The sequence below is a fragment of the Festucalex cinctus genome, chromosome 13 (assembly GCF_051991245.1).
Source record: "Festucalex cinctus isolate MCC-2025b chromosome 13, RoL_Fcin_1.0, whole genome shotgun sequence".
In the NCBI taxonomy this organism is placed as follows: domain Eukaryota; kingdom Metazoa; phylum Chordata; class Actinopteri; order Syngnathiformes; family Syngnathidae; genus Festucalex; species Festucalex cinctus.
In genome coordinates, this window is record NC_135423.1 from 19,659,200 (window position 1) to 19,673,740 (window position 14,541).

General features: G+C 38.8%; 1 protein-coding gene and 1 long non-coding RNA gene across 9 annotated transcripts in view; one reads left to right on the forward strand and one right to left on the reverse strand.

Annotated features, from left to right (window-relative positions):
* The window catches only part of mecom (MDS1 and EVI1 complex locus), a 219,551-nt gene that overhangs the window by 36,306 nt on the left and 168,704 nt on the right, over nt 1–14,541 (reverse strand). The gene's annotated exons all lie outside the window — the stretch shown is intronic.
* LOC144033295 (uncharacterized) lies at nt 1,641–3,533 on the forward strand. Its single transcript, XR_013287923.1, has 2 exons — nt 1,641–2,157; nt 2,890–3,533. It is a non-coding gene; the product is annotated as an uncharacterized LOC144033295 (long non-coding RNA).

Sequence of the window (14,541 nt, forward strand, 5' to 3'; positions counted from 1 at the left end):
CGCAAACAACCACATTTTTGAGGCACTAAACATGAACGAAAACTCACCAAACTTTACACGCAGATCGGGTCTGGCGAAAAATTTGATATTTTAAAGTCGCCATACATGATAACAGAAAAATGGCTCTGTAGCGCCACCTACATAGGTTTAACGGATCCCTGTCCCGCTACGATTGTCCTATGGCTACGAAAATTGTGTGGCACCTGTAGCACATCCAGATGAACAAAAACCTCTTTGATATGTGTACCCTAAAATAGACACGAAGTGAGGTATGAGTATTTGAATGTCCAATTTTGGCCCATTTTTGCACATTTACAGGGGTCATACTTTTGCCCGCTTCTCCTACACGGTTAACCCGATTGACTTCAAACTTGGGCTGTACCATCTCAACACCTGGGACAACATCACGGTAAAAAATCTAAAGTTTTTGACATACTATATGACGGTGGCGGGGCATCAAATTTACAGTTTCAAAATTCTTACTTAACGAAGCATTGCCGGTGGTACGTTTAATCTAGAGCTACGAAAATTGGTACACATATGTAACAGACTATGATCTACAAAAAAGCCTGTTGGTGCCATATGCTAAACCTAACAGGAAGTCCGCCAGAGGCGAGGCATCAAATTTTGTGTTTCAAAATTCTAACTTAATGAAGCATTCCCGGCTGTACATTTCACCTAGAGTTACCAATATTTGAAGACATATGTAACAGCCCTCAAGGTACAAAAAACTCTTTTTGAACCATATGCTAAACCGAACAGGAAGTCCGCCATTTTGATTTACTTTGGAACGTGTTGCCATTTTTTGGGCCATTTCATAGGGGTCTTATTTTAACGAACTCCTCCTACAGAGTTTATCCGATCATCTCCAAACTTGGTGTGATTCATCTTAAGATGTTGAAGATGAAAAGTTATTGAAAGCTTTTTATTTTGTCGCACGCTGTTGCCGTGGCATGCACAGTTTGCAAAGGAAAAAATTACTTCTTAATGAAGCATTCCCAGTTGTACGAAGCAGCTAGAGCTACGAAAATTTGGAGACAAATGTAACAGCCCACGATGTACAAAAAAGTCTCTTGGTGCCATGTGCTAAACCCAACAGGAAGTCCCGTAGGGGCCGGGCATCACATTTTGAGCTAAAAAACTCCTCTTTAACGAAGCATTCCCGGTTGTACGTTTCACCTAGCGCTATGATAATTTAGAGGCATACATAAGAGCCCACGATGTACAAAAAAGTCTCTTGGAACCATGTGCTAAACCAAACAGGAAGTCCGCCATTTTGATTTATGATGGGATTTGTAGACTTTTTTTGTGGCCTTTTTTAGGGGTCATATTTTAACTCCTCCTACAAAATTCATCCGACCGTGTTCAAACTTGGTGTGTTTCATCTTAAGATGTTTAAGATGCAAATTTATCGAAAGTTTTTTATTTTGTCGCACGCTGCTGCTATAGCGATGCATTGGTTGCCAAGTAAAGTGCTGCTTTGTTTTTTTTGATCTATACATGTGTGAAAACTCGTGAAACTTTGCACACACATCAGACTTGTCATTAACATGAATTTTTAGAGATTTCTTGTGCAATTTGCAATAAATCGCACCCTCTATACATTTTTTATGGAGCATTTCCGATTGGATGATTCAAGCGCGAAATAACTAAAGATGACTTGACTTGACCTAGATTTGTGAAAACTCAGAGGCATACCTATTATATTATTATTATTTTTTGTACCTTACAAGATTATCTCTTGTGCCACATTAAACCCCTTTGCAGGCCTGAGCCAAACCACGGTCCATACATTTGATACCACTGCTTTATTTCAATGGTCAAGTACTTCATAACCACACCTACTTATGCTTGTCCTTGCATATATAGTAGACAACAAAGAGCTCTTTCAACAAAAGACATTTCCATCTACAAAGTCATACAAGGTAAGCACTCTATAAATTCTGCAATCACTACACTTCTATTCCTAAATTATCACTTCAAATACCAACAATGGTTAATACAGCTACAAATTTCTTGTATGTTTATGAAGTATGATACTGTATTTATTTCTACTCCTTTGCTTTTCTACAGAACATGAACAAATCAACAAGCAAATTCTCTTTTGATAAAGACCCTCTAATCAACTCCATACGCAAAGATTGCCACCTTTTTTCCGTAAGTATACAATACATAAACTAAACAGGACAACTTTCTCAATCATATACAGTATGCCATACATATATGTATTAAGTTCTCATTTATTAACAGGTTTGTTAAAGGCACCTTTAGTGTGTTTTTCTGTTTGTAATGTTTCTCCACGAGCACGTCTAGCCATTGATATCATGTAGAACACATATGCTAACCTTTTAGAGACAATTGAAGCTTACTTGCACAGTAGCCACTATCTTAACCACTTAATTCACATGTCTACTTGACAACTTATTACATGTAGTGAAATGGTACTTTGTGCGTCTTATGCTTTTTTCTGAACACTGCTTTTCAACTCTTTCCTTAAAACCAATACATGCGGCACTGTTATACTGTATAAATATATATGTCCGTGTGTATATATAACCATTTATGTACCTGTCGTATCCTTACTTTTATTCATCATTTCATCACACAATCCTAAAACATTGCTTTTTGACCCAGAGGATTCAACTATACCATTTTTGCGTGTCTTATTACTTACTAGCTATATTATTTATTAACGGGCAAAAACTATGAATATAAGATCACCGTCAAATATTACGTCTGTAATATCCATATACAGTGCATTACATAATATGCATTTGTATTAAGACACTACCATGCTAAAAATATGCACACGACTGTTCTGTAAACTACACCTAAGACAACCAAACTTCACAGATCTAACATGATTCTTCATTCTTTTTTGTTCTACAGATGTATCAAATGCTGCCACACAGACAGAAGAAGCCACTGAGGACATGCACGAAGACGATGATCACAATATAACAGGACAGGTTAACCCCCCTGAAGTTTTAGCCCGCAGGTCAAAGCGTCCTAGGACTAATTCATCCATGGAGGTTACATTATCCTAAGACAGACTATGTGCTAACCCAAACTCTTTGACCCCAAGGGATTCATCTGTCCCAGAAAACTTTTACACTAAAGAGTTTATCTGTCCTAGGGCGCTGTTAACCCCAGGTTAAAGTGTTATTTAATCTGTCCTGTTACAACAGCTATACATAAACAGCTGCATTCCTCTCCTGTTCCATCTCTCGCACTTCTTTCATCTCTTTTTCTCCTCTACTTATACCTATGCTTGCTCATGTGCTTTTTTCCCCTTTAGATGATGTCATTGGTTAGCCTGCTTCAAAGCTACATTTTTTCTTGAATAACTGTCACACATTTACTGTTTGCTGGACCCTACAAAACTGTCACAATACTTCACTATGTCATGAATACATATGTGTTGCACAGCGACACCACATTAAGAGTCATCAAAAAGCTTTTTATTTGATCACACACCATCTCTGTGCCATGCAATGTTTTCAAATAAACAGATGCTGGTTTTGAATATCAAACGAGCGACTTTTCATGAAACTTTGCACACACATCAGAAAGTCCACACTTTTGAATTTATTTTGGGAATTGTGCATCATTTTTGGCCTTTTACTGCACCTTTTTACACACAAGGCACGGCAAATGCATTTCTATTTTCCATGGTCCTTGTCTATTTAACAGTACCCCAACGTGCAAGTCCCCCGACTTGCATATACCCCAACGTGGCCCGGGTTGCGAGGGCCCTTTATAGCTGCTCGCAGCTCTAGTTCTTATTATTATTCTTCTCCGCAAACAATCGCATTTTTGAGACGCTAAACGTGAACGAAAACTCACCAAACTTTACACGCACATCAGGCCTGGCGAAAAATTTGATATTTTAAAGTCGCCATACATGATAACAGAAAAATGGCTCCATAGCGCCACCTACATAGGTTAAACGGATCCCTGTCCCGCTACGATTGTCCTATGGCGACGAAAATTGTGTGGCAACCGTAGCACATCCAGATGAACAAAAACCTCTTTGATGTGTGTACCCTAAAATAGACAGAAAGTGAGGTATGATCATCTGACTGTCCAATTTTGGCCCAGTTTTGCACATTTACAGGGGTCATACTTTTGCCCGCTTCTCCTACACGGTTAACCCGATTAACTTCAAACTTGGGATGGACCATCTCAACACCTGGGACAACATCATTGTAAAAAATCTAAAGTTTTTGATATACTATATGACGTCGGCGACGCATCAAATTTAGAGTTTAAAAATTCTTACTTCATGAAGCATTGCCGGTTGTACGTTTAATCTAGAGCTACGAAAATTTGTACACATATGTAACAGGCTATGACCTACAAAAAACTCTTTTTGAACCATATGCTAAACCTCACAGGAAGTCCGCCATTTTGATTTATTTTGGAACGTGTTGCCATTTTTTTTGGCCATTTCATTGGGGTCTTATTTTAACGAACTCCTCCTACAGTGTTTATCCGATCATCTTCAAACTTGGTGTGATTCATCTTAAGATGTTGAAGATGAAAAGTTATTGAAAGCTTTGTATTTCGTCGCACGCTGTTGTCATGGCATGCACTGTTTGCAAAGGAAAAAAAATATCCTTAAAGAAGCATTGCCAGTTGTACGAAGCAGCTAGAGCTACGAAAATTTGTAGACATATGTAACAGCCCAAGATGTACAAAAAAGTCTCTTGGTGCCCTGTGCTAAACCCAACAGGAAGTCCCCCAGGGGCCGGGCATCACATTTTAAGCTAAAAAACTCCTCTTTAACAAAGCATACCCGGCTGTACGTTTCACCTAGAGTTACCAAAATTTGTAGAGGTATATAACAGCCCTCGAGGTACAAAAAACTCTTTTTGAACCATATGCTAAACCTAACAGGATGTCCGCCATTTTTATTTACTTTGGACTGTGTTGCCATTTTTTGGGCCATTTCATAGGGGTCATATTTTAACGAACTCCTCCTACAGAGTTTATCCGATCATCTTCAAACTTGGTGTGACTCATCTTAAGATGTTGAGGATGAAAAGTTATTGAAAGCTCTTTATTTCGTCGCACGCTGTTGTCGTGGCATGCACTTTTTGCAAAGGAAAAAAATCCCTCTTAATGAAGCATTCCCAGTTGTACGAAGTAGCTAGAGCTACAAAAAATTGTAGACATATGTAACAGCCCACAGTGTACAAAAAAGTCTCTTGGTGCCATGTGCTAAACCCAACAGGAAGTCCCCCAGGGGCCGGGCATCACATTTTGAGCTAGAAAACTCCTCTTTAACGAAGCATTCCCGGTTGTACGTTTCACCTAGCGCGATGATAATTTGCAGGCATACATAAGAGCCCACGATGTACAAAAAAGTCTCTTGGAACCATGTGATAAACCAAACAGGAAGTCTGCCATTTTGATTTACGATGGGATTTGTTGCCATTTTTTGTGGCCTTTTTCAGTTGTCATATTTTAACGAACTCCTCGTACAAAGTTCATCCGACCGTCTTCAAACTTGGTGTGTTTCATCTTAAGATGTTTAAGATGCAAAGTTATCAAAAGTTTTTTATTTTGTCGCACGCTGCTGCTATAGCGATGCAGTTTGCCAAGTGAAGTGCTGCTTTGTTTTTTTATCTATACATGTGTGAAAACTTATGAAACTTTGCAAACACATCAGACTTGTCATGAACAAGAATTTTTACAGATTTATTGTGCAATTTGCAATAAATAGCGCCCTCTAGACATTTTTATGAAGTATTTCCGATTGTATGATTCTGCTAGATTTGTGAAAATTAGGACAGACCCCTATCAGCCTAATACCTACAAAAAAGTATTATGTAGCCATTTGCCAAACCAAAGAGGAAGTCCGCTATTTTGATTTTATTTTGGGAATTATACATCATTTTTGGCCTCTTTCATTAAACTTTGCACAGACAAGGCATGGAAAAAACTAACATTTTAAATGGTCCTTGTTCCATGTAACAGTACCCCAATGTGCCAGTACCCTGACGTGCAAGTAACCCAACGTTGTGCTCAATAGCGCCCTCTATGCATTTTTATGGAGCATTTCCAATTGTATGATTCAAGCGATACACAACTAAAGATGACTTGACCTAGATTTGTGAAAACTGGGAGGCATACCTATTAGCTTAAGACCTACAAAAAGTATTCTGTAGCCGTATGCTAAACCTAAAAGGAAGTCCGCCATTTTGAATTTATTTTGGGAATTGCACACCATATTTTGCGTTTTGATTAAACTTTGCACATACAAGGCTTGTCAAAAACATTTTAGATGGTCCTTGTCCTATTTGACAGTACCCCAACGTGCCAGTACCCCGACGTGCAAGTACCCCAACGTGGTCCGGGTTGCGAGGGCCCTTTATAGCTGCTCGCAGCTCTAGTTCTTATTATTCTTCTCCGCAAACAATCGCATTTTTGAGACACTAAACGTGACCGAAAACTCACCAAACTTTACACGCACATCAGGCCTGGCGAAAAATTTGATATTTTAAAGTCGCCATACATGATAACAGAAAAATGGCTCCTTAGCGCCCCCTACATAGGTTAAACGGATCCCTGTCCCGCTACGATTGTCCGACGGCTATGAAAATTGTGTGGCACCTGTAGCACATCCCAATGAACAAAAACCTCTTTGAAGTGTGTACCCTAAAATAGACAGAAAGTGAGGTATGAGTATTTAAATGTCCAATTTTTGCCAATTTTTGCACATTTACAGGGGTCATACTTTTGCCCGCTTTTCCTACACGGTTAACCCGATTGACTTCAAACTTGGGATGTACCATCTCAACACCTGGGACAACATCATTGTGAAAAATGAAAAGTTTTTGATATACTATATGACGGCGGCGGCGCATCAAATTTAGAGTTTAAAAATTCTTACTTCACGAAGCATTGCCGGTTGTACGTTTAATCTAGAGCTACGAAAATTGGTACACATATGTAACAGGCTATGACCTACAAAAAACTCTTTTTGAACCATATGCTAAACCTAACAGGAAGTCCACCATTTTGATTTATTTTGGAACGTGTTGCCATTTTTTTGGCCATTTCATTGGGGTCTTATTTTAACGAACTCCTCCTACAGTGTTTATCCGATCATCTTCAAACTTGGTGTGATTCATCTTAAGATGTTGAAGATGAAAAGTTATTGAAAGCTTTGTATTTCGTCGCACGCTGTTGTTATGGCATGCACTGTTTTTAAAGGAAAAAAAATATCCTTAAAGAAGCATTCCCATTTGTACGAAGCAGCTAGAGCTACGAAAATTTGTAGACATATGTAACAGCCCAAGATGTACAAAAAAGTCTCTTGGTGCCCTGTGCTAAACCCAACAGGAAGTCCCCCAGGGGCCGGGCATCACATTTTGAGCTAAAAAACTCCTCTTTAACAAAGCATACCCGGCTGTACGTTTCACCTAGAGTTACCAACATTTGTAGAGGTATATAACAGCCCTCGAGGTACAAAAAACTCTTTTTGAACCATATGCTAAACCTAACAGGGTGTCCGCCATTTTGATTTACTTTGGAATGTGTTGCCATTTTTTTTGGCCATTTCATAGGGGTCATATTTTAACAAACTCCTCCTACAGAGTTTATCCGATCATCTTCAAACTTGGTGTGATTCATCTTAAGATGTTGAAAATGAAAAGTTATTGAAAGTTTTTTATTTCATCACACGCTGTTGTCGTGGCATGCACTTTTTGCAAAGGAAAAAAATCCTTCTTAATGAAGCATTCCCAGTTGTACGAAGCAGCTAGAACGACGAAAAATTGTAGACATATGTAACAGCCCAGGATGTACAAAAAAGTCTTTTGGTGCCATGTGCTAAACCCAACAGGAAGTCCCCCAGGGGCCGGGCATCACATTTTGAGCTAAAAAACTCCTCTTTAACGAAGCATTCCCGGTTGTACGTTTCACCTAGCGCTATGATAATTTGCAGGCATACATAAGAGCCCATGATGTACAAAAAAAAGTCTCTTGGAACCATGTGCTAAACCAAACAGGAAGTCTGCCATTTTGATTTATGATGGGATTTGTTGCCATTTTTTGTGGCCTTTTTCAGGGGTCATATTTTAACGAACCCCTCCTACAAAATTTATCCGACTGTCTTCAAACTTGGTGTGTTTCATCTTAAGATGTTTAAGATGCAAAGTAATCGAAAGTTTTTTATTTTGTAACACGCTGTTGCCATAGCAATGCATTGTTTGTCAAGTGCTGCTTTTTTTTTTTTTATACACATGAAAACTCATGAAACTTTGCAAACACATCAGACTTGTCATGAACATGAATTTTCAGAGATTTATTGTGCAATTTGCAATAAATAGCGCCCTCTAGACATTTTTACGAAGCATTTCCAATTGTATGATTATGCTAGACCTACAAAAAAGTATTATGTAGCCATTTGCCAAACCAAAGAGGAAGACCGCTATTTTGATTTTATTTTGGGAATTCTACATCATTTTTGGCCTTTTTCATGAAACTTTGCACAGACAAGGCATGGAAAAAACTAACATTTTAACTCATTCACTGCCAGTCATTATAGAAAATTTTTACATTTCCAATACTCACGTGATATTCCATTCAATAATTATATATAAACCGAATCTACCAAATAACAGAATAGACTCCCTACTTTTTGTCCCGTCCCGTTCTTTTATAATTGACAGCAGAAAAATGTAGGTTTGCCAAAATACAGCCATTTCTCCCATGGACTCTGAAACTGTGTTTATTTCCTATAAAATGGGGCAATGATGTCATCTACCGGTGGTTGGGCATCAGTAAAGTTGTTTCCAAGTTTGATATTTACAGTGGAGCATGCTCAGATTCTCCCCCATTTAGCACCGCTCTAAAAAATACAATTGACAAGTATACTTGTCAAAGGCAGTGAATGAGTTAAATGGTCCTTGTTCCATGTAACAGTACCCCAACGTGCCAGTACCCCGACGTGCAAGTAACCCAACGTTGTGCTCAATAGTGCCCTCTATGCATTTTTATGGAGCATTTCCAATTGTATGATTCAAGCGATACACAACTAAAGATGACTTGACCTAGATTTGTGAAAACTGGGAGGCATACCTATTAGCTTAAGACCTACAAAAAGTATTCTGTAGCCGTATGCTAAACCTAAAAGGAAGTCCGCCATTTTGAATTTATTTTGGGAATTGCGCACCATATTTTGCATTTTGATTAAACTTTGCACACACAAGGCTTGTCAAAAACATTTTAGATGGTCCTTGTCCTATTTGACAGTACATAGTACAACGTGCCAGTACCCCGACGCGCAAGTACCCCAACGTGGCCCGGGTTGCGAGGGCCCTTTATAGCTGCTCGCAGCTCTAGTTCTTATTATTATTCTTCTCCGCAAACAATCGCATTTTTGAGACACTAAACGTGACCGAAAACTCACCAAACTTTACACGCACATCAGGCCTGGCGAAAAATTTGATATTTTAAAGTCGCCATACATGATAACAGAAAAATGGCTCCTTAGCGCCCCCTACATAGGTTAAACGGATCCCTGTCCCGCTACGATTGTCCGACGGCTATGAAAATTGTGTGGCACCTGTAGCACATCCCAATGAACAAAAACCTCTTTGAAGTGTGTACCCTAAAATAGACAGAAAGTGAGGTATGAGTATTTAAATGTCCAATTTTTGCCAATTTTTGCACATTTACAGGGGTCATACTTTTGCCCGCTTCTCCTACACGGTTAACCCGATTGACTTCAAACTTGGGATGTACCATCTCAACACCTGGGACAACATCATTGTGAAAAATGAAAAGTTTTTGATATACTATATGACGGCGGTGGCGCATCAAATTTAGAGTTTAAAAATTCTTACTTCACGAAGCATTGCCGGTTGTACGTTTAATCTAGAGCTACGAAAATTGGTACACATATGTAACAGGCTATGACCTACAAAAAACTCTTTTTGAACCATATGCTAAACCTAACAGGAAGTCCACCATTTTGATTTATTTTGGAACGTGTTGCCATTTTTTTGGCCATTTCATTGGGGTCTTATTTTAACGAACTCCTCCTACAGTGTTTATCCGATCATCTTCAAACTTGGTGTGAATTCATCTTAAGATGTTGAAGATGGAAAGTTATTGAAAGCTTTGTAGTTCGTCACACGCTGTTGTCATGGCATGCACTGTTTGCAAAGGAAAAAAAATATCCTTAAAGAAGCATTCCCATTTATACGAAGCAGCGAGAGCTACGAAAATTTGTAGACATATGTAATAGCCCAAGATGTACAAAAAAATCTCTTGGTGCCCTGTGCTAAACCCAACAGGAAGTCCCCCAGGGGCCGGGCATCACATTTTGAGCTAAAAAACTCCTCTTTAACAAAGCATACCCGGCTGTACGTTTCACCTAGAGTTACCAAAATTTGTAGAGGTATATAACAGCCCTCGAGGTACAAAAAACTCTTTTTGAACCATATGCTAAACCTAACAGGACGTCCGCCATTTTGATTTACTTTGGAATGTGTTGCCATTTTTTGGGCCATTTCATAGGGGTCATATTTTAACGAACTCCTCCTACAGAGTTTATCCGATCATCTTCAAACTTGGTGTGACTCATCTTAAGATGTTGAGGATGAAAAGTTATTGAAAGCTCTTTATTTCGTCGCACGCTGTTGTCGTGGCATGCACTTTTTGCAAAGGAAAAAAATCCTTCTTAATGAAGCATTCCCAGTTGTACGAAGTAGCTAGAGCTACAAAAATTTGTAGACATATGTAACAGCCCACAATGTACAAAAAAGTCTCTTGGTGCCATGTGCTAAACCCAACAGGAAGTCCCCCAGGGGCCGGGCATCACATTTTGAGCTAGAAAACTCCTCTTTAACGAAGCATTCCCGGTTGTACGTTTCACCTAGCGCGATGATAATTTGCAGGCATACATAAGAGCCCACGATGTACAAAAAAGTCTCTTGGAACCATGTGCTAAACCAAACAGGAAGTCTGCCATTTTGATTTACGATGGGATTTGTTGCCATTTTTTGTGGCCTTTTTCAGGGGTCATATTTTAACGAACTCCTCGTACAAAGTTCATCCGACCGTCTTCAAACTTGGTGTGTTTCATCTTAAGATGTTTAAGATGCAAAGTTATCGAAAGTTTTTTATTTTGTCGCACGCTGCTGCTATAGCGATGCATTGTTTGCCAAGTAAAGTGCTGCTTTGTTTTTTTATCTATACATGTCTGAAAACTCATGAAACTTTGCAAACACATCAGACTTGTCATGAACATGAATTTTTAGAGATTTATTGTGCAATTTGCAATAAATAGCGCCCTCTAGACATTTTTATGAAGTATTTCCGATTGTATGATTCTGCTAGATTTGTGAAAATTAGGACAGACCCCTATCAGCCTAATACCTACAAAAAAGTATTATGTAGCCATTTGCCAAACCAAAGAGGAAGTCCGCTATTTTGATTTTATTTTGGGAATTATACATCATTTTTGGCCTCTTTCATAGACTTTGCACAGACAAGGCATGGGAAAAACTAACATTTTAAATGGTCCTTGTTCCATGTAACAGTACCCCAACGTGCCAGTACCCTGACGTGCAAGTAACCCAACGTTGTGCTCAATAGCGCCCTCTATGCATTTTTATGGAGCATTTCCAATTGTATGATTCAAGCGATACACAACTAAAGATGACTTGACCTAGATTTTTGAAAACTGGGAGGCATACCTATTAGCTTAAGACCTACAAAAAGTATTCTGTAGCCGTATGCTAAACCTAAAAGGAAGTCCGCCATTTTGAATTTATTTTGGGAATTGCACACCATCTTTGGCCTTTTGCACTCACAAAGCTTGTCAAAAACATTTTAGATGGTCCTTGTCCGATTTGACAGTACCCCAACGTGCCAGTACCCCGACGTGCAAGTACCCCAACGTGGCCCAGGTTGCGAGGGCCCTTTATAGCTGCTCGCAGCTCTAGTTATTATTAGGGCCCGAGCAGCGGCGGCGGCGGTGCCGCTGCGAGGCCCTATTGTTTTTGTAGGAATTCTTCTTATTATTATTATTCTTATTCTTATTATTCTTCTCCGCAAACAATCGCATTTTTGAGACACTAAACGTGACCGAAAACTCACCAAACTTTACACGCACATCAGGCCTGGCGAAAAATTTGATATTTTAAAGTCGCCATACATGATAACAGAAAAATGGCTCCTTAGCGCCCCCTACATAGGTTAAACGGATCCCTGTCCCGCTACAATTGTCCGACGGCTATGAAAATTGTGTGGCACCTGTAGCACATCCCAATGAACAAAAACCTCTTTGAAGTGTGTACCCTAAAATAGACAGAAAGTGAGGTATGAGTATTTAAATGTCCATTTTTTGCCAATTTTTGCACATTTACAGGGGTCATACTTTTGCCCGCTTCTCCTACACGGTTAACCCGATTGACTTCAAACTTGGGATGTACCATCTCAACACCTGGGACAACATCATTGTGAAAAATGAAAAGTTTTTGATATACTATATGACGGCGGCGGCGCATCAAATTTAGAGTTTAAAAATTCTTACTTCACGAAGCATTGCCGGTTGTACGTTTAATCTAGAGCTACGAAAATTGGTACACATATGTAACAGGCTATGACCTACAAAAAACTCTTTTTGAACCATATGCTAAACCTAACAGGAAGTCCACCATTTTGATTTATTTTGGAACGTGTTGCCATTTTTTTGGCCATTTCATTGGGGTCTTATTTTAACGAACTCCTCCTACAGTGTTTATCCGATCATCTTCAAACTTGGTGTGATTCATCTTAAGATGTTGAAGATGAAAAGTTATTGAAAGCTTTGTATTTCGTTGCACGCTGTTGTCATGGCATGCACTGTTTTTAAAGGAAAAAAAATATCCTTAAAGAAGCATTCCCATTTGTACGAAGCAGCTAGAGCTACGAAAATTTGTAGACATATGTAACAGCCCAAGATGTACAAAAAAGTCTCTTGGTGCCCTGTGCTAAACCCAACAGGAAGTCCCCCAGGGGCCGGGCATCACATTTTGAGCTAAAAAACTCCTCTTTAACAAAGCATACCCGGCTGTACGTTTCACATAGAGTTACCAAAATTTGTAGAGGTATATAACAGCCTTCGAGGTACAAAAAACTCTTTTTGAACCATATGCTAAACCTAACAGGAAGTCCACCATTTTGATTTATTTTGGAACGTGTTGCCATTTTTTTGGCCATTTCATTGGGGTCTTATTTTAACGAACTCCTCCTACAGAGTTTATCCGATCATCTTCAAACTTGGTGTGATTCATCTTAAGATGTTGAAAATGAAAAGTGATTGAAAGTTTTTTATTTCGTCACACGCTGTTGTCGTGGCATGCACTTTTTGCAAAGGAAAAAAATCCTTCTTAATGAAGCATTCCCAGTTGTACGAAGCAGCTAGAGCGACGAAAAATTGTAGACATATGTAACAGCCCAGGATGTACAAAAAAGTCTCTTGGTGCCATGTGCTAAACCCAACAGGAAGTCCCCCAGGGGCCGGGCATCACATTTTGAGCTAATTACTCCTCTTTAACGAAGCATTCCCGGTTGTACGTTTCACCTAGCGCTATGATAATTTGCAGGCATACATAAGAGCCCATGATGTACAAAAAAGTCTCTTGGAACCATGTGCTAAACCAAACAGGTAGTCTGCCATTTTGATTTATGATGGGATTTGTTGCCATTTTTTGTGGCCTTTTTCAGGGGTCATATTTTAACGAACCCCTCCTACAAAATTTATCCGACTGTCTTCAAACTTGGTGTGTTTCATCTTAAGATGTTTAAGATGCAAAGTAATCGAAAGTTTTTTATTTTGTAACACGCTGTTGCCATAGCAATGCATTGTTTGTCAAGTGCTGCTTTTTTTTTTTTATACACATGAAAACTCATGGAACTTTGCAAACACATCAGACTTGTCATGAACATGAATTTTCAGAGATTTATTGTGCAATTTGCAATAAATAGCGCCCTCTAGACATTTTTATGAAGCATTTCCGATTGTATGATTATGCTAGACCTACAAAAAAGTATTATGTAGCCATTTGCCAAACCAAAGAGGAAGTCCGCTATTTTGATTTTATTTTGGGAATTATACATCATTTTTGGCCTTTTTCATTAAACTTTGCACAGACAAGGCATGGAAAAAACTAACATTTTAAATGGTCCTTGTTCCATGTAACAGTTGTCAAGTGCTGCTTTTTTTTTTTTTATACACATGAAAACTCATGAAACTTTGCAAACACATCAGACTTGTCATGAACATGAATTTTCAGAGATTTATTGTGCAATTTGCAATAAATAGCGCCCTCTAGACATTTTTATGAAGCATTTCCGATTGTATGATTATGCTAGACCTACAAAAAAGTATTATGTAGCCATTTGCCAAACCAAAGAGGAAGTCCGCTATTTTGATTTTATTTTGGGAATTATACATCATTTTTGGCCTTTTTCATTAAACTTTGCACAGACAAGGCATGGAAAAAACTAACATTTTAAATGGTCCTTGTTCCATGTAAC